Here is a 21,663-nt window from a genome sequence, read left to right on the forward strand (position 1 = left end):
AATGATGATAATCATAATAATAATGATAATGATAATAACAATAACAATAATAAAAATGATGATGATAATGAGGTTAATGATAATAATGATAATGATAATAATAATGATAATGATAAGAATCATACTAATAATGATAAGAATAATAATAATGATAATAATGATAATAATAATGATAATAATAATAATGATAATGATAATAATAATGATAATAATAATAATATAATGATGATAGTAATGATAATGATAATAGGTTTACTAAATTAAGCGTAGTCACAGTTTGTAGCATTATGACAGTGAGAAGGATCTATGACAGGTCCACGGCGAGTGAGTCATGAACTCCTTGTACTTGATAGTCTCTTTCTGTACCATATGACAGCGCGAGGTACAGTGAGTCATGGCTTGCTAAATGTCCTTCTTTCTTGTATATTTACCGTTGAAAATTATCCCGGGAAATATATCCAGGATGAAGAAGTCTAACCACTTTAGTTGAATGGAGCGGTTTGTGAAGAGTGTACTCTACATTATACAACCAGAACTGGTTCTCCTTGTGGAGCACGAAAAATCTTCCCCGAGATAAACAACTTTTTTTGTTTTACAAGGTTTGTACCCTGAACTGTGATCGATGAAACGAACCTTGTGAAGTTGATATCAAGAGCAAAACGTGGGTCATATACACTGTTACCCTCAGGCAAGGGAAGGGTTCAGCATTGGCTGACAGGGAACACACAGTCCAAGGTCAGATTAGGTTAGGTTAGGTGTGGCAGTTTGGTTCAAACCTTAGTGGGGTTAACTTAGCAGAGACAGTAACAGGTTTTTCTTATCATTGTATTTGGAACTTTGATTGAGTTAATTGATTTAGCTGATTGCTTTCTTGGTGCAAGAACATTGTCTTATAATCAGAAAATAAAATTGCTGATATTGCTGGTTCTAATCATGTGCAGAGGAGAACATGAGTATACGAACAAGCATTATACCCTGTACTGCATGACGAGGGACATATTACGACGATATACATAACATAGGCAAGACAGACGAATTCTGGAGCACTACTGAACATTGAGAGGTTTCATGGTACACGTGGATGACAAGGGCATCTACTACCCAGCTGGGAAGAAGTCCAGACAATGTATTATGGTCACAGAGAAGAACAACACTACACAACACGTACATATATCAAGGTAAGATTCCAGATATACCATATCAGGCTTCAGACGCTGGGTACAGACGTCGCCCCACATGAAATTACGTGCATAAGCAGTGGTGATAAGGGCCATGGGCCAGCAGCAGGCTAGTTTAGTTAACTAGACGGTCAGATGTGAGGGATGCTGGCCAGGGCAACACATGCGACACCAACATAAGCTTCATGTGTCCATATTTTCTTCACACTAGCGACCTACTTGACACAGGTAAAACGTACGATCAATTACCATCTCAGATAAAAGAAATGAAAATGATAGAGAAAAAAGTTGACCTCAGCGAGGTTCCGTATGAAGTAGGAGAACTGACCGATAGATAGAAAGGTTATAGTAAGAGCGACGACGTCCCATAATGTTGGCTCAGCACATCTAGTTGATCTGCCCTAACCTTATTACCCACCAAGATATTATCACTCTCTCTCTCTCTCTCTCTCTCTCTCTCTCTCTCTACTCTGTGTGTGTGTGTGCGTCTGTGTATATTGATGTTGATTTAGAAAAGATTACACAGTTATTGCCATTCATTTACTTATTTGTTCATACTTTCCAGGAGCATTAAGACCGACCACCAGACAGACCGTCTCCTGCAGCATGGAACAGAGCAACACAGCCACTTTCGACCACCTCCTCACACAGCTGGGCACCGGCAAGTGGAACCTCCTATACTTCCTCTCTGTCTCCCTCTGTGAGTCATTCTTAATGTTCACAACATGACGTAATGTTCACAACATGACGTAATGTTCACAACGTGACGTAATGTTCACATGACGTAATGTTCACAACATGACGTAATGTTCACAACGTGACGTAATGTTCACAACATGACGTAATGTTCACAACATGACGTAATGTTCACATGACGTAATGTTCACAACGTGACGTAATGTTCACAACGTATTGTTCACAACATAACGTAATGTTCACAACGTAATGTTCACAACATAACGTCACGTTCATAACATAATGTAGCATTATCATAACATTACTATGCCATTATAAGGTCATAGTATGGGATCGTGCATGAGGCTGGGATAATGCAGAAGGTGGGACTGTGAAGGAGAGGGTGGGCTAGTGCAGTAGACATTGGGATAGTGCAGCAGTGGATGGGATAGTGCATCAGAGGTTGGGATAGTGCAGCAGAGGTTGGGATAGTGCAGCAGTGGATGGGATAGTGCATCAGAGGTTGGGATAGTGAAGCAGAGGTTGGGATAGTGCATCAGAGGATGGGATAGTGCAGCAGAGGTTGGGATAGTGCAGCAGAGGTTGGGATAGTGCAGCAGAGGTTGGGATAGTGAAGCAGAGGTTGGGATAGTGAAGCAGAGGTTGGGATAGTGAAGCAGAGGTTGGGATAGTGCATCAGAGGTTGGGATAGTGCAGCAGAGGTTGGGATAGTGCAGCAGAGGATGGGATAGTGCAGCAGAGGTTGGGGTAGTGAAGCAGAGGTTGGGATAGTGAAGCAGAGGTTGGGATAGTGCAGCAGTGGATGGGATAGTGCATCAGAGGTTGGGATAGTGAAGCAGAGGTTGGGATAGTGAAGCAGAGGTTGGGATAACCCAGCAGTGGATGGGATAGTGCATCAGAGGTTGGGATAGTGAAGCAGAGGTTGGGATAGTGCAGCAGTGGATGGGATAGTGCATCAGAGGTTGGGATAGTGAAGCAGAGGTTGGGATAGTGCAGCAGTGGATGGGATAGTGCATCAGAGGTTGGGATAGTGAAGCAGAGGTTGGGATAGTGAAGCAGAGGTTGGGATAACCCAGCAGTGGATGGGATAGTGCATCAGAGGTTGGGATAGTGAAGCAGAGGTTGGGATAGTGCAGCAGTGGATGGGATAGTGCATCAGAGGTTGGGATAGTGAAGCAGAGGTTGGGATAGTGCATCAGAGGTTGGGATAGTGAAGCAGAGGTTGGGATAGTGCAGCAGAGGTTGGGATAGTGCAGCAGAGGTTGGGATAGTGAAGCAGAGGTTGGGATAGTGAAGCAGAGGTTGGGATAGTGCAGCAGAGGTTGGGATAGTGCAGCAGAGGTTGGGATAGTGCATCAGAGGTTGGGATAGTGAAGCAGAGGATGGGATAGTGCATCAGAGGTTGGGATAGTGCAGCAGAGGTTGGGATAGTGCAGCAGAGGTTGGGATAGTGCAGCAGAGGTTGGGATAGTGAAGCAGAGGTTCGGATAGTGCAGCAGAGGTTGGGATAGTGCAGCAGAGGTTGGGATAGTGCAGCAGAGGTTGGGATAGTGAAGCAGAGGTTGGGATAGTGCAGCAGAGGTTGGGATAGTGAAGTAGAGGTTAGGATAGCGTATAGATTGGTTCAGTAGGACTCCTTGTTTCAATCATATTTAGTTACCTGAGACCTTGTATCTTTACCTTATCCATGATTGATTTAGAATTACGTTCAGAACAGATCACCTGGACATGGGCCAGCCAGCCCCCCTGGTGTCTGTCTTTCCCATGTATTCACTGGTGAAGCTGCTGACTTACCTGGCTCTTACTATGACAGGGTTCGGTTTCCACCCACCGCAGGCGCTGAGCGGCGCCTACCTGGCCCCGCCTGTGGCTTACACCTGCCGCCCGCCGCCCAACCTCAGCGTTACTATCTCAGGGTAAGTTCCTGCCACACGTTTACCATCTCAGAATGAATTACTCAGGCACACTCAGTGTCTACCATGTTTCCGCTGCACTTCAGTATTACCATCTGGGAGCGATATACTCTCTGATGCTAAGAGATATGAATACTTCACCAGTACATAAAGGTTACCACTCCATAGTAAATCCTGCAGACACACGTGATATACCGGAGTGAAGGTATGTGGTTGTTCTTCTTCCGCAGGGACTCGTGCAGCTACCTGGTGAACAGGACGACGCAGGGGCTAACATTGGAGGAAGAACCCTGCACTGAGTGGGACTTCGACACCTCCGTCTTCTCCTCCACACTTACCTCCGAGGTACTCCATCCAGTTTCTCTGCTTCATTCGCTTCTCCACTAAGATAATTAGACTCGCATGTCACGCTTGAAGAACAGATATATTTGTCTATTTACCTTTGGTCAATGAGAAAACTTTGAAAACAAAAGTTTTGATAAAATAAATCAAAATCATACAATACCTAAATGCTTTATTTTTATTGTGCATATCAGGCAATTTTTAACGACCTCATCAAAATCCTCGTTTAAAATACTAATTAGACCGGTAATCTACAACGAATGTTACCATTAAGACTGTGCCAGGTACTTATCATCATTTGCAACCTTTAATTACTACTTAGTAGACCGATTATGATGTTCATCATTTATTGTCATTAGACGTAGTAATGGATATAAACTTACAGGCAAACGTTTGACATGAATGAGGCGAAGTGCTTCTTCCTAAACAGGATTGTTTATGTATGGAATGATTTGCAAATTATACTCGTACAGGGCAGCACCATAGACGCAGTTAAGCATAGACTATAGACATTCATATGCGCCTCCTTAACTATAAATCTACAGGTTTTCCTCTTCGAAAAGTCTGTATTTTTCTACCGCTACCACATTCATGGATGTCTCTTTCTCTTCTTTTATCACGAACCGCCTCGTTAAGGTCCAGTGGCCTATTGCTGTTTGAATTTAATTGTATTATATTCAACAGTATCATAATGTGTCATATGGCTTTCAACAAAAGTATTCTTCCTTTAGCCACATTCAGTAAGAGTTGCAGGTTTGCAAGAATGAGTTGAACGTGAATAATGAACATTGTAGATGGAAGTTGTAGATACATTTAGAAAGAGGAAATTTGAGGTGTTATGACAGAGTTGTGGGAAACAAGTATGAAGGTTGAGAAGCATTTGAGTACGATGGAGCGAAATGTATGTTCTCAGACGTATGATGATAAGATAATATACATGTATATTCACAGTTAGATTTAATAACCAAAGACCACTAATGGTTATTAAGACATGCTTAACTTTACTCATTAAACTTACGTTGAGGTTATACACTTCTTTACTCCAGAACAATATATAACTTACTTTAATAATAAGATTACATTAGACCAGAGGTGAGACAGTTGTATTTCATCAATGGATTTTACTTTGAATAAGGTGATTATCATCATGTTAACTTCCTCTCCCGCCAGCCTTAAAATGCAATATCATCTCAGCCTTTTTACCATAGTATCTATCATGACCAAAGTGGCCAGAGCAAGATTATAGCCCGGACATTACCATCTCGGACGAATGGTTCGGGAAAGTAACGGAGGAGAAAAGTAGCTAAGATCTGTTAGATAAGATTATAGCATGACTTACTCGACCCTGACGTCAGATACACCATGACCAACGTGTGAAGGCAGTACATAACACACGTTCTGGACGAGCAGGAGATCTAGGTAAGGGATGAGAGTATGGTGCAATGATATCATCATGTAGTATACACCAGTCTGGTCCCAACAGTTCTCACTGGTGTGTGGGCGAGAGTACCTACGCGCCACCTACCAGAGCGTCCTCATGATGAGCGCCCTCGTCACCTCGATGGCATGCGGGTGGCTTGCTGACAGGTACGTCAATCATTCATTTTGACTTGTGTCTGATGTACCTATTAGTAACTACATATATTTTGTGCCACCATTTGTTTTTCCTGTATAAGAAGTTTTCATCAAGCGAAAGTGAGTGCAAGAACTTCATAAACGTGGGTCTGGGTTGTGTGAGGTTTAGAGATGGTGCAGGGTGAGGGGGTTGCTGTAGGGTAGAGACATAAAGTAGAATAAAAAGAAGGCATAAGGTAGGGATATAATGTACAGCAGGGAGATGGTGTAGGGTAGAGAAATGATGCAGGACAGGGAGATGATATAACGTAAGGAGATGGTGTAGAGCAAGGGGACAATGTAGAGTATTGTGATGGTGTAGGGCAGGATGAAAATGTAGCGTAGGGAGATGGTTTAGGGCAGAGAGATAATGTAAAGTAAGGAGATGGTATAAGGCAGGGAGATGATTTACAGAAGGGAGATGGTGTAGGGTTCAGAGATAGTGTAGGGTAGGGAGATGGTATAGAGCAGGGAAGCAATGATAGTATTATCAGTGATTGTGTAATGGATGACTTGGTCGAAGGTTCTGATGATGTTACTAAGACATGGATATGTGTATTTGGACAGGCTCGAAAGAGACAAGTGATATTCAAAATAGGAATTTCTTATTATTTTCTTATCAACATCTGGTTTTGAGGTAGAACATAACTTACTGATCTTGGACAATCTAGCGTTGCTTCCCACAACTTGAGTCAACCAGTAAATATTGACGAAATAAATCAGAAAGTAAGAGATCGAGACACTGACGAGGACTGGTATATGTGTGCAGGTTCGGGACGATGGTTGATGACGACGGTGATGTTGACCGTGTTCACCTTAGCAGGTCTGACCATCAGTTTCCTACATAACTTTCTTGCCATCCTGGTGCTTCGGGCCATCGTGGGTTGCGCCTCCCTCCCCACAATCTACACTCTTGGTAAGGCTTGTATTTCTCCGTAGGTGAAGACTGTAACATTAACAACAAGGTTACCGTAATTTGTTTAAGTTTACAGGATTGATAACAGACATCACTGAGGTATTTGACACATCTTGATGTGAGGATATGCCAGTCTTGGTATTCATCACAACTGTATATTACTAGTCTCAAGTTTTACAAATCTAAAATGGAAAAGTAGTTTATCCTACGTTGTTATGACGCCTCCTTAACCTAATTGTCACACGGTTGTTTCAGGTCTCTTTCTGATGTGAAAATATTGTCGTAAGTTGCATTGTTGATATCATTCATTATTTTCAAAACTATCAAATCTCCTCTTATTTGGATGTTAATATCTCTAGATGGTTAAGTACTTCATGATAATGTTTTGTGTTGACATTTTTCATTTTCATTTCCCAGAAATACGGTTTGTGCTGGTGGCAGGATTAAAGAATATTGGGTTATAAACAGTGAATGGATATGCATGTTTAAAGTATATTCAAATGTTTAAAGACTTCATCAGAGTTTTTCTTTGAATTTGGAGAAACAATTCTTCAATGTTTTTTCTTTCTATGGTTTTTGATGTTATTCTCACGATAATTAAGTTATCTTTCCTCGCTGCCACACTTCTGATAATTGTCTGGATATCCTGTGGGTAATACCTTTATGCTTAATAGACCAATAATTTCTAAAGTCACGCAACCTTGCCAACCTCCCCCACTTCTCGTTGTTGTTTGATCTTACAGTTATAGATGACGTAAGTTTAAATGTAAGACATTTATCTTGAACGGAAGAGGGGGGTGAGGGAGGCCTGCTTAGATACTTCTAGTTTTTAACAAAAGGTTATAAATCGATGATTTCAACTTCGTATAGGCTTCTTTATAAGTCGCGACAAGTCATACTCAGACGAAATAATCATTAATCGGGGATTAATTAGATCATCCCGGATAAAGTATTGCTACCAAACAGATTTCGTCATACAGAACCTAGATATAGTTCTCCACCGGATATATACACATTACCCTCACGTATCCGCTCTGCTTCCAGCGATGGAGGTGTGTGAGACAAGGCTGAGGTCTACTGTAGGCGTTATGACCGCGTTGCCCGTGGGCGTTTGGCACCATGGCTTGGGGAGGAGTGGCTTACCTCATCCGCGACTGGCGGCTGCTCCAGCTGACCGTCACCCTCCCTCATATTCTCATCTTCCCCGCTCTCTGGTGAGGGTCACATCGTATCATTATGATATATCTGGATCTCATGACTAACCCTCGCACATTTCCAAGTTTTGCTTTGGTACAACATGCTACTTTCCTGTAGGCTCATGGACGAGTCTCCAAGGTGGCTGATTGTGCGTGGACACCATGATCGCGCCCTCACAGTGCTGCAGAAGGCCGCCCGCTGGAACAATGCCACACTCCCTCCCAAACAGCAACTCCTCAGTATGATGAGAAACATCCAAGAGGTATTAAGACAACAACAGTTCCTAAATGAGAAAAGTTTGAAAACCAGAATAATGGAAATGAAATTAAAAAGAATTCTGACACCAGACTATAACAAAACACCTGAGTGAAAAGATGACACTTTCCTCGACAATATGTTACGATCGCGTTCACTAGGGAGGGAGACAACACCAGACGCATCTCCATTACAACATCTATTAGCCCAGATTTACTTTACCCTTTTCAGACGCATCTTTACTTCACTTTAAACAGATTCAAATTCACGTCATCCTTTACAATCGCATCTTAACTACACTCTTCTCGTCACTGTCATTTGACCTATCCACTATGGATTGGTCTAGTGGGCCACCTCCACAACAACCGTTATCTGCTAACTCTTCGTTGCTCCCTCAGTATCAAAAGCTTTGATCTGAACCTTGTAGGTCAGATCTGCACTATACTTCCTCTCCACACTGCACCCTAAACACCCCTGATATTCTGCTTGACGTCAAGTAAGGATACAGAGTTAGAACCTTCCTAAATGTGAAAGCAGTACTCCATACAAGGAAATATCAATCCCTTGTATAAACGGAGCAACTGTTCAGAAGAGAAGGTTTCGACATCTAAACAGGATACCCAATTTCTTAGATGCAGACTTAGCTATTCCTGTAATGTGGGGTTTCCAAGAAAGAGTGGATGTTACAGTAATACCAAGTATGTTCACTGAGTCAAGAAGTGGAATTACAGAACTGTGAAAGGAGAGAATTATGAGGCGATTATTTCAGTTTCCCTGGTTAATCAATTCATTATGTCACTTTGTCACTTTCCTACACTCGATACATATTCGTGGTATCGTTATTTGAAACTGTATCACTGTATGTATGTTATGGAGCACCGTAAATAGCAAACTTTTGCACTTGGCTTAATCCTATATGGGAATTGCTATGGACAAAGACCTAACCTTTATGAATTTAGAAATTTAATTTCTATAATCAACCTACTGCTATACTCATAATACATGTCACGGATCATTTTACGTGCAAATTTCTTACATTATTCTTACAACATGATAATTTGCTCCTTACTAGCTAAACAATATTACAAGAGTACCCATGACTGGCATCGTTCACCCCAGCGAGAGGAATGTGACGGCGGGTTTGAGGGGCTGTCAGCTTCCTGCATGTGATCTCACTTCCCCCATACAGCAGCTCTAGTGATATTGTATACTATATACTGACTTGCAAGTTATAACATTCCCAATATATCAAATAGTAACAACTATACGTCACTAATACTAAACTATCATACAGATTAGATAGATGTGACAACACTGGCTACCATCTGGTCCCTTGTTGTCTACCCGTCTCTCATGGTCCATATATATATATATATATATATATATATATATATATATATATATATATATATATATTCCTTATTATCCCTGGGGATAGGGGAGAAAGAATACTTCCCACGTATTCCCTGCGTGTCGTAGAAGGCGACTAAAAGGGAAGGGAGCGGGGGGCTGGAAATCCTCCCCTCTCAATTTTTTTTTCTTTTTTTTTCTTTTTTTTTTCTTTTTTATTTTCCAAAAGAAGGAACAGAGAAGGGGGCCTGGTGAGGATATTCCCTAAAAGGCCCAGTCCTCTGTTCTTAACGCTACCTCGCTAATGCGGGAAATGGCGAATAGTATGAAAGAAAAGAAAAATATATATATATATATATATATATATATATATATATATATATATATATATATATATATATATATATATATATATAATATTCGCCATTACCTTCGTTAGCGAGGTGACGTCAAGAACCTAGCACCGGCACAAAATGAAGAAGATAGCAACATTGTTTATATTTACCAGCAGTCAAGCAAGACTGAATCATAAACTCAGGAACATCAACATATGAGCATCATGGACTGTTTATCTTCCTCATGTAAGAAAAGTAAAGTACAGTTTCTCTTGTTAACAGACCGCAAAACTCCAGGGTGACAATCAACAAGAAAACTCGCAAATTACTGAAGAGAAGGCGAACCAGCCAAGGTGCGGGTTCCTCACTGCCCCGCGACTGTGCAGGTATGATACCCAAAGTGTATATTGTGAAGGGAAAAAGGGTTGTGGGGGGGTAGATGTTACCATGCCACAGGATCTCTGATACACGAATATCTTTAATATTATAAATACCAAATGATCTTTCTTCGTGTTCTGTAAACATGACCACTACTGTATCTACCAACTCTCGTTATAACTAGCTACTCCTCTGAAACGGCAGTACATGAAAGAGCTTAGGCGGTCTTTATTGTTTTCTAGTGGCGTTTTTGCATTTATGAAGCCACGAGTTTGTTGTGATTCTCTACACACACACACACACACACACACACACATATATATATACATATATATATATATATTTTTTTTTTTTTGCTTTGTCGCTGTCTCCCGCGTTTGCGAGGTAGCGCAAGGAAACAGACGAAAAAAATGGCCCAACCCACCCCCATACACATGTATATACATACGTCCACACACGCAAATATACATACCTACACAGCTTTCCATGGTTTACCCCAGACGCTTCACATGCCTTGATTCAATCCACTGACAGCACGTCAACCCCGGTATACCACATCGCTCCAATTCACTCTATTCCTTGCCCTCCTTTCACCCTCCTGCATGCTCAGGCCCCGATCACACAAAATCTTTTTCACTCCATCTTTCCACCTCCAATTTGGTCTCCGTCTTCTCCTCGTTCCCTCCACCTCCGACACATATATTCTCTTGGTCAATCTTTCCTCACTCATTCTCTCCATATGCCCGAACCATTTCAAAACACCCTCTTCTGCTCTCTCAACCACGCTCTTTTTATTTCCACACATCCCTTACGTTACTTACTCGATCAAACCACCTCACACCACACATTGTCCTCAAACATCTCATTTCCAGCACATCCATCCTCCTGCGCACAACTCTATCCATAACCCACGCCTCGCAACCATGCAACATTGTTGGAACCACTATTCCTTCAAACATACCCACTTTTGCTTTCCGAGATAATGTTCTCGACTTCCACACATTTTTCAAGGGACCCAGAATTTTCGCCCCCTCCCCCACCCTATGATTCACTTCCGCTTCCATGGTTCCATCCGCTGCCAGATCCACTCCCAGATATCTAAAACACTTCACTTCCTCCAGTTTTTCTCCATTCAAACTCACCTCCCAATTGACTTGACCCTCAACCCTACTGTACCTAATAACCTTGTTCTTATTCACATTTACTCTTAACTTTCTTCTTTCACACACTTTACCAAACTCAGTCACCAGCTTCTGCAGTTTCTCACATGAATCAGCCACCAGCGCTGTATCATCAGCGAACAACAACTGACTCACTTCCCAAGCTCTCTCATCCCCAACAGACTTCATACTTGCCCCTCTTTCCAAAACTCTTGCATTCACCTCCCTAACCACCCCATCCATAAACAAATTAAACAACCATGGAGACATCACACACCCCTGCCGCAAACCTACATTCACTGAGAACCAATCACTTTCCTCTCTTCCTACACGTACACATGCCTTACATCCTCGATAAAAACTTTTCACTGCTTCTAACAACTTGCCTCCCACACCATATATTCTTAATACCTTCCACAGAGCATCTCTATCAACTCTATCATATGCCTTCTCCAGATCCATAAATGCTACATACAAATCCATTTGCTTTTCTAAGTATTTCTCACATACATTCTTCAAAGCAAACACCTGATCCACACATCCTCTACCACTTCTGAAACCACACTGCTCTTCCCCAATCTGATGCTCTGTACATGCCTTCACCCTCTCAATCAATATCCTCCCATATAATTTACCAGGAATACTCAACAAACTTATACCTCTGTAATTTGAGCACTCACTCTTATCGCCTTTGCCTTTGTACAATGGCACTATGCACGCATTCCGCCAATCCTCAGGCACCTCACCATGAGTCATACATACATTAAATAACCTTACCAACCAGTCAACAATAAATATATAAAACTCTTGTTCTTACGTAACTACAATCAGAAGCAGGGAGGTGAGCATCGTGACCATTGTGATGTGTGTGGACTACCTCAGTACAGCCCTGGTCTTCTACGGGCTCAACCTGAACGCCACCAACTTCAGCGCTGATCCGTTTATTTACATGGTTCTCGTGGGAGTGATGGAGGTTCCCTCGTATTCCCTCACTGCCCCTGTCATCGACCGCTTCGGAAGGAAAAGACCAACAGTTGTTGGCTACTTCATCAGTGGTGCCTCAATCCTCGCTCTGTTTTTCATCCCTCAAAGTAAGCCATATTGTTTACATATGTCTACATCACAAGATAATCTACGAAATTTATCAAATATATTTTTCTTATTTCATTATTGATTTATAAGAAGATGGAATAACTTGAGAGATTGGATACTGGATATATTTTGTGTGTCTAGCCAGGTTTAGAACCACCAACTCCCCCAAAACAGTGTGTCTACTACGCAATTGAGCTGTGTTAGTGACTGCTGGGTTGTCTACCCACAGTAATGTCGTGGCTGGTGATGACCCTGGTCATGGTGGGCAAGATGTGCATCAGCGCCTCCTTCCAGGCTCTCTATGTGTACAATGCGGAACTCTTCCCAACAGAAGTCCGCATCCAAGGCATGGGAGCCGCTATTATGGCAGCCAGGGTCGGCTCCATCATCCCTCCTTTCATTACTGATTATCTGGTACTAATGACATCATTACTGATTACCTGGTACTAATGACATCATTACTGATTACCTGGTACTAATGACATCATTACTGATTACCTGGTACTAATGACATCATTACTGATTACCTGGTACTAATGACATCATTACTGATTACCTGGTACTAATGACATCATTACTGATTACCTGGTACTAATGACATCATTACTGATTACCTGGTACTAATGACATCATTACTGATTACCTGGTACTAATGACATCATTACTGATTGATTGGTACTAATGACATCATTACTGATTGATTGGTACTAATGACATCATTACTGACCACCTGGTACTAATGACATCATTACTGACCACCTGGTACTAATGACATCATTACTGACCACCTGGTACTAATGACATCAGTACTGATTACCTGGTACTAATGACATTATTAAATGGACCAGGTTGATATGATGCCTGAGTGTTATATGATAAACATCTTCACAGTCGACTATGGGCAAGTTTACTGTGGCATAACCGTCATCAAGTTGATGACCAGTTTGGAACTTTCAGAGGTTAAAGTATCTTTAGTTTCTGGTTATCTACCAAGTCCTCTCCCTCTCTCTGGGTAGTTACTCTTTCATGTTCACTGTCGACGATGTCCATTGATTTACATACCTAAATGCTGTACAGCTCTAGCCAAATTTAAGGCATAGTATCGACTCTTAGGTCCTTTTTTCAAACAGAATTCTGGAGCTTACTTCCCGAGGCCTTCTTCCGCTGTGTCCCATCACTATTGCTTTACACTTAGATATGTTGATTTGTCAACCAACTATAAGACCAACCTTGGAGTTGTTTCAGTCATCATTATTCTTTACATCTCTCATGACCTTTGCATCATCTGCAAACATGTTCACGCAAGAGTCCAACTCATAAGGGAAGCCATGTGCACATACGAAGAAAAGCAGTGGACCAGTGAGCGAACCCTGCGGTACGCCACTAAGGCCATTTCAAGAATTTGCACGTGACTTGTGTTCTTTGTTCTCTTATAGCAAGGAAACCTTCCAGTTATATGAAGGGTCTACCCCTTATTCTTGGCTATAGATCTAGTTACATAATCATCCTGCAAAGCTGTACACTGTCATATGCTTTTTGGCAGTCCAGAACACATCCAAACCCATCCAGATCCACTTGATGCTTCACTCTCTCATTGCAGTCTAAGGAATTTGTGATGCATAACATTTTCTTGAGTGAGTGTCGTCGTCTCCCGATGGGAAGTCTTTCCTTTGTAAGCAGTGATTCATTAATTTTCTCATCACCTTTCCCTGGGTTTTCCGGCCCATACTTTCCCCATCATCTGTCTTAAAGAGAGGCATGATCTTGTCCCTCCTCCACTCTGACATTACTCCTTTGTTTAGTGTTCTACTGAACAATATTTCAAGTTGTCTTGTCAGTATCTTCACCAATAGCACATATGGAGAGACATGAAGACCATTAACCTTTTAGAGGCAATGGTGTTTTGATAACTTCTGCGTCCAGTCTCACTGTCGCTAGGGCAATAGTGCCCTCCGCTGTGGTGCTGCTGATGCCGCAGGTATATGTAACATGTATTTGCTCTCAGGGATCGGTCTTACCGTGGATACCGTCACTGGTGTTCGGGAGTGCCTCACTGGTTGCTTGTCTGGCAACACTGGCAGGTGAGGGAGACGCTCGGTGACCCGCTGCCGGACACCATATCTGACCTTCAGTCAAACGCCCGCAGGAAGAAGCGGTAAGACTCTGGCTATTATGTCAAAATTATAATCTTATTTCCTTTACTTTCTATCATAATCATGAATTTGCATGTTTTCCGTGACAGCCAGAAGGTATCTTAACCAGTATGGATTCAAAATGCAAAAGTTTTTCAGCAAGTCTTTGATTAATTTTCAATTATAGAAATCATCAATGAAAAATCTGATGATTCAGATCAAACAAATGCCTTCAACCAAGCACGTACAGGCAAAAAGAAAAAAAGGAGAATTATGTTTGTCTTTTACAAAAAGAAAAACAATGTACAATAACTTGAGATAATATATTTTTGATCAGAACTAGAATTCAAAAGGAAAATTTAGTCTGACTTGTACTTAAGCACTTGGATAGTACCGGGTTTTGAGGGAGAGACAGTTGGATAGTACCGGGTAGTTATGGTTCTGAGGGACAGACAGGTGTGGCATAATGTCGATAATGTTCCTCATGTAAATTAATTTTCTCTCTCAGATCTGATCTTGATGGGAAAGACGAGGAGATGGTCACCCTCAGCAGCTAATGTTTCCCAATGAAAAAGTTTTTTCTTAACTCTTCTCATCTCAAAGCTCCAGTCACCGTGACCCACATTTTTCTGATGATGGCCAACACTTCGGTAAGACACTCACACAATGATGAAGAAAAGATAAAAGAAATGAAACATCAGTGAACAAGAATAGTTTTAACACTCTTAGGGAAGAGGAAAACCTGTGTTTCAAAATGGAAGAGATCGTAGTTGTTAGGGAAAAGCATGGCATGATGATGGATGGGAAAACTTAGCAGTTTAGGAAATAAAAACAATATGATTACCCAACTTTTAGTTACCAACAAACACATATTAACCGAGCAGAACAATGGCTTCCTGAGACCTACTTAGTCTAGGTGTAGGCACAGATGCAGCCAGCTCAGGAAAGCAGACACCGAAGTAATGTTTGTGGAGGAGGAATTGTGAGCTATCATTGCGTTGCTAGGAAACTAGGTCAAGTTCTCAGGATAGACTGTGGGAGATGACAGTCTGGATGATTTTGACGTAACACTGTCAAGCATGTAGATCTGAAACCTCTTCAGGGGCGTGAGCAATACTCCATACAGGGACGAATAAATCCATTATATGATTAGATCTCTTGTATAGAAAACATGTCAGTGAGGTTATAGTGAAAGCCTATTACCTGCCTCAACTGCTTTCGGTATCACAGATGAAGTGGTAGAGGGAGAAAGAGTGTTAGTTCTAGGCCTTCATAACTTCATATTGTGGATCTGTTTTTTATTTGGTATGATGAAGACAACACCAGAAGCAGTGTTGAGACACATTCATCATATCTGGAGAACTTCACAGATAACGATGAAATTTGTTGTCAGGACTTGAGGGGAAGCGGATGAACTCCTGGTAGAAGGAAGACTCGGGATTGCATCTGATAACACAAGACTGAAATGTGTCACTGTGAGTAACGTGGTAGCAAGGAAGATGCACTGTAGCGGGAGGAGGGTAGGCAGAGGGTCACTTGTTATGGGAGAAGTTGATGATTGTTCTTGTGAACAGATTTTTCACATTTTTTGGTGCGAGTATGGAATACTGCTTACACTTGTGTGGAGAGTCACCATCCTTATCTCTATTAACCAAAGTGGAATCAAAAGTTGTCTGTCTCATTAATTTTTCACAACTCTTCCATGCCAAAGTGTTCAAAATATGTTTTCTCAGGACGTTCCATCTCCCGTTCTTTATCGTCTTGTAAGTCATTTCATGTTAGGTCCTGTTTATCTTATCTCTACCTCATGCGTTTGTTCCTTCTGTCTTAGTCCAGAAATATCACTGTAAACCCAGCGTTCCGGAAGCATCGATAAGTCATGACAACCCTGATGAAGATTGTGTACCTGATTCCGGTACGTTTACTGTCGTTTAAGTTCTAATATCGTTCATATGATAGCTAAGATCCGTCTCTGAGAAGCTCACATGTTTTCCAATGCACTGGTAAAGGTAAAGTTTGCAAACCAGTCGAAGCAGGTGAGGCTAACCTTACTAGGAATGTTTACCATAGATGCTGGAGAGGAAGAGAACAGTTTGGCGATCATCTTCAGAAAACATTACGGCGAAGTGGCTAACTGAAAGAAATATAAAATAACTTTATGAAACGTTTATATCTATATTAATTGATTATCAAAGAAGGATTTCTACTGAAAAATCATGAGAATCATAATTCCAGTGAGAGACAAGCTGCAAATTTATATATCTACGGTTAATACAGTACAAATAAGAGAGACATAAAGGAAACCTCTGTTGGAAAATCTTGCTCGTGATGTAGATGCTGGTAACAAAACACCCGAGTCATACATATACAGGATAAGATGAAGATATAACCAGCATCTGTATGTAGATTATGAACTTGAGAGTATTCATAGCCAATGAGACTGAGTTCTCCGGTGATCATAGTTTGATGGTGTTTGACTCTACGTTTGCCTGCCGGAGCTGTTCATCGTTGGAGACTTACTACACACGTATGAGGGTGAAGGAGATCCTTGCAATGAAATAGCCCTCTGGAGTATATGTACACTTGTTGCTTGGCATGATGTGTTTTTCAGGTACTAAACATTGGTCATCTTATACTACAAATCATGTGACTGTTGAGCTCATATTTCTCTTCTGTAGGTGATGACGTCGATACTAGTCACATCAACAGCTAATTTTTCCCACTACTGCTCCTTCACCATGACATGTCCCTCTCAGTAACTAACTTGTTCCTGCATACCATCAGCCTTGATGGATTATTGTGCTTTGCTGGAATACTGAGTTTCTGGTTGTTTTCTCTATTGAAAATAATACAACATCTGTATTGTTACTTGACAAGTAATTATTTTCCACGATTGTTTGCTATGCAGCTGTAATTGAATTCGAACATCTGAGGTTCCAATAACGAAAATGTGCCTTTTTGAACCAAAAGATGTTGTACTGTGATGTATAGTAGGGGGGGGGGGGGTTAGGGGAGGGGAGGGGGGGGGGGGGTCAGGGGAAAATGACGTAACGTTAAGCTGGTGATGCTGGGGGTTCACTTTAACGTATGTATGAGAAACGATAATTTCTTAACTGCGCGACGACCAACGTAAACCATCGTTAATGGTGGTAATTGTAGATTACCCAGGGTGGTAGTTAGCCAATGTTGCGTGGAGGAAGGCGGAGGGGCGGGACCAACCCCATTCGGGCCAGGTCAGGTCAGTCCAACACAACACATACCCGCGTCATGTTGCTCACATAACAGTGTTACGTTGTTGTGTCTCGCCCGCTCACTACACTGGATACTCCAAATATTTAAACCATCCATTTATATATAATGGTCGTTCATGAAGGATCATGAAACTTGTTCATGTTTAGTGTAGATATGTTAACTTCCTGGTGTTACCATGTTGTATTCAGTGGGGTCAATACACAGCAGCAACTCCATGATTTACACAGGCTTCAGTCATGCTCACATTTGGATGACCTCCACACCTTCTCATACAACCCTCCCGTCATCATTCGCTGCTCGAGCCTCACATGTTCCAGGGTCACACACACACACACACACACACACACACACTAGCTGAGACCCGGTCGGAACCGTCGTCCACGATTGTGGTGAACACAAAGCTGGTTGGCCTCACCCCTGCCTCACCTGGTATACACGTGTGCCTCACTGCTGCTCCTGGTCAGGTGAGCGGGTCTAGCTATACCTCAGCCTTGGATGGTGAAGGTCAGGAATTATTTTGTTGTATGTTAATACAGTAGAGATTTAGATCATCTTGAAAGAAAATGGGATCTATTCTTGTCTCTTTTCCTTATTACTTTTATCTTCTCTTTACTGATTTTTACAGATGCTCGTATCTCATAATTGTGCTGTATAACCAACTTAGGAATTGATCAACAACTATTCCATCTCTCTCTCTCTCTCTCTCTCTCTCTCTCTCTCTCTCTCTCTCTCTCTCTCTCTCTCTCTCTCTCTCTCTCTCTCTCTCTCTCATCAATTTCATTCCCTTTTATTACCACCATCTTAGGTAAGATGGTGGTAATTCTCTCGCTCCCAGATACATCAAGTCACTGATCCTGCTGTACAATTGTCGTTCACTTTGAGACTGACCATTCCAGGGTTCCTTCTATCTGCCATTCCATTTCCGTCCCATTATGGAGCTCCTTTGTGGCAGGGGGGGGGGGGGGGGTGATGGGTGTCTCGGACCCTCCCGCTGGTCTGCCTTCCACCCACCACCTGCTCCTCTTCCCAACTAAAAACCATCAGTTGTTGTCGTTATGTTGTTAGTAATGTTGTCTGGTCCCAGTGTGTGTGCGTGTGTGTGTGTGGAGGGAGGCAGTGTGAGAGCCGTCCCAGGTGTGTGTGTGTGGAGGGAGGCAGTGTGAGAGCCGTCCCAGGTGTGTGTGTGTGGGGAGGGAGGCAGTGTGAGAGCCGTCCCAGGTGTGTGTGTGTGGAGGGAGGCAGTGTGAGAGCCGTCCCAGGTGTGTGTGTGTGGGGAGGGAGGCAGTGTGAGAGCCGTTCCAGGTGTGTGTGTGGAGGGAGGCAGTGTGAGAGCCGTCCCAGGTGTGTGTGGGGAGGGAGGCAGTGTGAGAGTCGTCCCAGGTGTGTGTGTGTGGGGAGGGAGGCAGTGTGAGAGCCGTCCCAGGTGTGTGTGTGTGTGTGTGGAGGAAGGCAGTGTGAGAGCCGTCCCAGGTGTGTGTGTGTGGAGGGAGGCAGTGTGAGAGCCGTCCCAGGTGTGTGTGTGTGGGGAGGGAGGCAGTGCGAGAGCCGTTCCAGGTGTGTGTGTGGAGGGAGGCAGTGTGAGAGCCGTCCCAGGTGTGTGTGGGGAGGGAGGCAGTGTGAGAGTCGTCCCAGGTGTGTGTGGGGAGGGAGGCAGTATGAGAGTCGTCCCAGGTGTGTGTGTGTGTGTGTGTGTGGGGAGGGAGGCAGTGTGAGAGCCGTCCCAGGTGTGTGTGTGTGTGGGGAGGGAGGCAGTGTGAGAGCCGTCCCAGGTGTGTGTGTGTGGGGAGGGAGGCAGTGTGAGAGCCGTCCCAGGTGTGTGTGGGGAGGGAGGCAGTGTGAGAGTCGTCCCAGGTGTGTGTGGGGAGGGAGGCAGTATGAGAGTCGTCCCAGGTGTGTGTGGAGAGGGAGGCAGTGTGAGAGTCGTCCCTGGTGTGTGTCTGTGTGTGGGGAGGGAGGCAGTGTGAGAGCCGTCCCAGGTGTGTGTGTGTGTGTGTGTGTGTGGAGGAAGGCAGTGTGAGAGCCGTCCCAGGTGTGTGTGTGTGTGTGTGTGTGTGTGTGGGGAGGGAGGCAGTGTGAGAGTCGTCCCAGGTGTGTGAGTGTGGGGAGGGAGGCAGTGTGAGAGTCGTCCCAGGTGTGTGTGTGTGTGAGTGTGGGGAGGGAGGCAGTGTGAGAGTCGTCCCAGGTGTGTGTGTGTGTGTGTGTGTGGGGAGGGAGGCAGTGTGAGAGTCGTCCCAGGTGTGTGTGTGGGGAGGGAGGCAGTGTGAGAGTCGTCCCAGGTGTGTGTGGGGAGGGAGGCAGTGTGAGAGCCGTCCCAGGTGTGTGTGGGGAGGGAGGCAGTGTGAGAGCCGTCCCAGGTGTGTGTGGGGAGGGAGGCAGTGTGAGAGTCGTCCCAGGTGTGTGTGGGGAGGGAGGCAGTGTGAGAGTCGTCCCAGGTGTGTGTGTGTGTGTGTGTGTGTGGAGGGAGGCAGTGTGAGAGTCGTCCCAGGGAGGCTCGATACCTCACCTTTAGGTACTGCCTGGCTCCGGCTGGTGTGAAATTTGCTGTTGTGTTTACACAAAGTGCAGACGAGGAGAGCCAGGTCTGTCCTGGATTACATAAACGACACACACGTGTGAGTGAGTAACTAACTATTTGTTCAGTACGAGGAAAGAGTTCTACACTCATGGCCGCTCATCTTTTGAATAATCTGTACAATCAACTGGCATTTTAAACATTTATATTCTACAGGCATTCACTCAGCATCCGCTAAGCACATCAGCCTACATGTGATGTTTGTGTTTCCTGACTACATCTCTGATGTAAAGATTACTTGGTCCAGTTTGTCATGTATTACATCAACTCTCACTCCGTGCCTACACTCACGTCATGAATATCCTCAACCAAAATTTCACAGCCACTCTGTTTACTATCTTAGTTTCTGGATAATCAAAACATTTCATAAACCAAATAATCAATAATGATACCAAGTAAATTATGAAGGTAGTCAGTTAGGCATGTTAATTATCCTATTTGCAACAAAGTTATGTTTATCATTTACTATGACACTCTACCGTACATCTTTTCATATCATCAGTTGTTTATTCACTAAATCATGATAATTTACATTCTCTTATTGTTAATGATTTTATTACATTGTTAACCAAAATTTTTAGGATACTGCACTTGGCTCCTCTTATGAAAGCGTTTGACTCCCTGACCTTCTCACAACTAGCGCCCTGGTCATACTCACTCTGCTCCACGTTCATGATACGATCAAGAAACGCTGCAATCCTGACCCCCAGGTAATGTGTTTCCCTCACCAAGCTTGTGTAGTACAGGACACCAGAGTAGCTTGCTCGCGGCCAGTCTGCTGCAGGTGTGTGTGTGTGTGTGTGGGTGGATAGGTGTGTGTGGGTGTGGGTGTGTGTGTGTGTGGGTGTGTGTGTGGGGGGGGGATATAGGTGTGTGTGGGGGGGGGATAGGTGTGTGTGTGTGTATTTACTAATATTACCAACTAGAGGTCATCTAAGCCAGAATCAGGAGCATATGAAAAATCTTAACGGGTATGAACATCAATAAGGAAACTCATTCTATGAGTTGTAATGAAGTGATGTAAGGAGGAAGACCACGGTGGGTTTGCACGGGGTGGATGACTCCCAGACCACCTGATGGTCCAGGTGTTCCTCCACCACGAAGATACAAACGTCAACTGAATCTGTGTAGAAATGACTTCTTCAGTGACGTCTTACAACTGTTCAGTACAACAACAGATTGTGGCTACTGAGACGCTCAGGAGGTAATAATACATAGAAAATCCCGCGTCAGAAAGGTTATGTTATGCATTCAATATTGATGTGAAGTTGTAATTATGAT

General features: G+C 43.2%; 1 pseudogene; it reads left to right on the forward strand.

The window, feature by feature from the left end:
• Positions 1 to 895: 895 nt before the first annotated feature.
• On the forward strand, positions 896 to 15,115 carry LOC139764426 (organic cation transporter protein-like; annotated as a pseudogene).
• The last annotated feature ends 6,548 nt before the right edge of the window (positions 15,116 to 21,663 follow it).

Source organism: Panulirus ornatus, chromosome 50, assembly GCF_036320965.1.
Source record: "Panulirus ornatus isolate Po-2019 chromosome 50, ASM3632096v1, whole genome shotgun sequence".
In the NCBI taxonomy this organism is placed as follows: Eukaryota; Metazoa; Arthropoda; class Malacostraca; order Decapoda; family Palinuridae; genus Panulirus; species Panulirus ornatus.